This window comes from Camellia sinensis, chromosome 5 (genome assembly GCF_055761805.1).
Source record: "Camellia sinensis isolate YWXY chromosome 5, ASM5576180v1, whole genome shotgun sequence".
NCBI lineage: Eukaryota > Viridiplantae > Streptophyta > Magnoliopsida > Ericales > Theaceae > Camellia > Camellia sinensis.
The window spans coordinates 188,240,810-188,244,813 of NC_138965.1; the positions used below are offsets into that span (position 1 = coordinate 188,240,810).

Consider the following 4,004-nt stretch of genomic DNA (forward strand, 5'->3'; position numbering starts at 1 on the left):
AATAAATGGAAAAAAAAATTGATAATGTTTTGTAAGATTTACGTTATGATTTGTATTTTAAAATATTAAATTTAGTGTATTTACTCTTTCTTTATTAATATATATTTTCAAAAGTTGTTGACTTTAACAAAATGTTAGAAAAAAATTAAAAACGTATTTTACAAATGAATTGATAGAAAAATTAATTGACAGAAAATAATTGACATAGGTTTATTTTAAAATGAAAAAATTATTTCAAACAAATAATTATTCAAAAAATTTACAAAAAAAAATAATTGACAAAAAAAATCAATTTTTAATTTCAATATTTTAAAAATAGTTTGGTTATTATTGTTGATAAAAAATATGAATATCGATATATGAGTTGTGTGTTTGATGATAAATTATTGGTTGAATTAAGTTTTGAAAACTATTTTCAAAACACATCACCAAACAAATTTTCACATTTCACATGTCACATCAAACTTTCAAAACTTAATTCAAAATACATCTTCAAAACACAATTCAACACTCTATTTAAAAACCATAACCAAACAAATTTTCTACACTCAAATCATAATTCTACAACCCACAAACTCAAAACACAACTCATACTCTCAAATCACATTTACAAAACACAACCAAACGCAGGCTTAACTATTATGAAAATATTATGTGTAATTTATCTTATAAAATTTTAATATCAAGAATTTTAAAGAAAAAAATCTCCTAAAATAAATCTGGTCCACCTTACTTTATTTTTTAGGTATAGTTTCTGTCCAGTCCGACCGTGCTGTTGGGCCCGTGAGGGCCATCACGAGTCCCGTTTTGATAATCTGAACCGTTCAATGTGTAGAACTCGTCAAGTACTATATGCCTGTAAAAAATCATGTTAATCAGATATCGATAGCTATGTGATCAAATCAGTTTTGTATAAAAAAAAAATAAACGGTGAATAAATTAACGGTTGACAAAAATCTGTTTTGATCACATAGCTATCGATATCCGATCAACGTAATTTTTTATAGGCATATAGTACTCGACGAGTTCTACATATTGAACGGTTCAGATTATCAAAACAGAACCCGTGGTGAATCTCCAGGAGCCCAACAGCACGGTCCAATCTGATTAAGGACTGGACAGAAGCCATTCCCTTATTTTTTTTGGGCAATTTTTGGTTAATTTTCTTGAGATCCGCAACATTGTTTACTTTTCTCAACAATTTTTGAAAACTTGGGTTTGAGATTTTTTTTTTTTTTTTTTCACTGAAAGATAATTTTTTTGCAAAATCAAAAGATATATTTAAACAAAATATTACATTTAACTCTATAATCATTTCACTTTTTTTCTCACAAACATCATATCTAATCACAAAAAAAATCAACTATCTTTCCAAATACCAAAATTTTTTTATTCAATAATATTCTACAACTAAAAAAACCTACATAAAAACCCACTTTCCAAACACTCACATAATTTTATATATTTTTTAAAAAATAATTTTGTACTTATCATTATCATATTTGTTAATCAAATGTGGCATACAAATGTGGCATACAAGTCATGGACTGTTTGGTGTCCCCTATGAGTTTGTTCTGTCTAGGAAACTTCTTAGATACATATAGACATATATTTATTTTTGATTATTTAAAAATTTCATATCAAAATATTTCGTATAATTTTTATTTATAATTTATAAAATAAAAATAATTTAAATAGTTAAAAAAATAATTATTAAAAAGAAAGTAGAAAAGTGCTTTTAGCTCTTATTTCTAATTAGTTAAAAATTACACCAAATATAATTAAGTGATAAAAATTTAAGAACAAAATTCAAGATCTCAAAATTAGAATCAACCCAAGAAGCCACTAGAGATTTCCTCAGGAGATTTTCCCACCGTCAAACGGTATTGCAATTTTCACTGGGACGTTTATGATTTAGAAAGGAGCTTGAAAAAATAAAAATAAAATAAAATAAATATAATTACGTTTTATATATTTTTCTCATTTTTTATTATAAACCCCTTTTTCAACTCCAACCAAAGATGAATCCTACTCAGATGTGATATTTTAACTTTATTTTTTATTATTTTATTTTATTTTATTTTTTTAATTTTTCACCTCAATAGATCTCAATTAAAACTTTGAGCGCTAGTTTTAGAAAGATGAATCATAACCCCAATCTAAAAACCTGATGAAAAACATGGCTAGAAACTGTAGTTCCGGATGGGATATACTGAGGCTGCTGCTGGAGATGCTCTAAAACCATAACCAGTTTGCTTTCTAAAAAAATCATCACCAGCTTCAAAGATTCAAACAGATCTGACCTTCTGACAATCAAACAAGGCATAAACAACTGTCCAAACAATCAATATATATATATATATATATATTTATATATCCAAGCAAATCAATTAACAACAAAATATCATATTACAAACACCAAGGAAATCAGATTTGTTACCTGAGAAGCATAAATTAAGATTAGATCTAAATAGGACAAGTTAGGGAAAGGGAGGATCTGCAAGAAATCATCGGCATGGGTGGTCTTGGAAAAGATCTAAAACACAACTCTTTCTTTCCCAAGATCACCATGCCAATAACTTCGTGCAGATCTGCCTCCCTTTCCCTCTTATTCCTCTCTCTATCTACATGTAATTTTTTCTCTCTCGATTATGGCAACAAACAGAAATCTGATTCTTTTTGGAAGAACAGAAAGATGGAGGTATGAGGGAAAATGGAGAAAGCACATAAAGTCATAGGAATGGGAGGGATTGGGAAGAAAATTATGTATTTTCTTCTCAAAACCTCTCCATCCTACAGCTTTGTGAAGCCTAACCTCCCTTTTCTCTTTCACACAATTCAATTGGCACCCTCTGGCACACGGAGTCTTGACGAAGGTGGTCATTTATAAGCCATATAAAAGCAGGGATTTGCTATTCGCACTCTCTTTTTTATAATTACACTTCATATTTTGTCTTAAGCATAAAAAAGTACACATGACACAATCTTCAATACACATTATTTGTTTGTAAGTATGTTTTTTAAATTTTAAATTATATTTAGGGATGGGTAACGGTTTATCTGAATCGCTCAAATCGTCCAATTCGTATATAAATGGGCGATTTCACAAATATAATACGGGCGAATACAGTTTAAAATATGACAAATTTGTGAGTTACGAGCGGATCGCGGATTAAACCCGCAACCCGCAAAAAACCGCCCGCACTTTATTATTTATATACCAACTTTGTAACTTTAACAAAAGCACCATTATGTTCTATGACACTAGGATCCTTATTTTTAAGTATTTCTTAACTTTCTTAATGTCGTATAATTATCAAGTCATAAATTTGGTTTCTTATATGATTTTCATTGGTAACTCATCCACTTTTTCCTAAAAAAACTTGTCGATGGAACTTCTAGTTTGATTATTGATTACTGAACTGACAATTCTAATTGAGTACAACCTTTAATGCATTGATGTACATTTTTTAATGCATTGATATATATATTTTTTTATGACAAAAATGCTAGTGTAGGTCTCTTTGTTTTTGGTACTTTCATTTAATGCATTGATATTCAATTTTTATTTGTAAACTCATCAGAAAATTGTTGTCAAATGATCACAAATATATAAAATGAATCTGATGCCTAAATTCGATAGGAAAAAAAAACTCAAAAATTAATTTTTAAAGAAAAAAGTGTAAACCGCAAACCGCCCGCAACCGTCCCCATATCTGCAAATCCTATCCGCACAAACCGCAAACCGTACTGCAGGCGATCGCGGGTTGACTTTTTTTCAAACTGCATAGATGCGGACGGGTCAAAATCGAACCGCAAACCGCACAAAACCGATCCGCGAACACCCCTAATTATATCCAGTGTGTTTAGTTTAAGTTTTCTGGTTAAAGTTTTTTAAAAATTGACTTTTTTAATTTTCGTATTTTTTATTTTTAGTGAATATTTTTAAAATTTTAAACTTTTTTTTTTTAATTTTTTTAGATGCACCTTACTTAGATGTATCT

General features: G+C 28.8%; 1 long non-coding RNA gene across 1 annotated transcript; it reads right to left on the bottom strand.

Moving 5' to 3' along the window:
* Positions 1–489: 489 nt before the first annotated feature.
* On the bottom strand, positions 490–2,869 carry LOC145791066 (uncharacterized). Its single transcript, XR_014330715.1, has 2 exons — positions 2,441–2,869; positions 490–2,332 (listed from the first exon to the last, which is right to left on the bottom strand). It is a non-coding gene; the product is annotated as an uncharacterized LOC145791066 (long non-coding RNA).
* Positions 2,870–4,004: the final 1,135 nt, after the last annotated feature.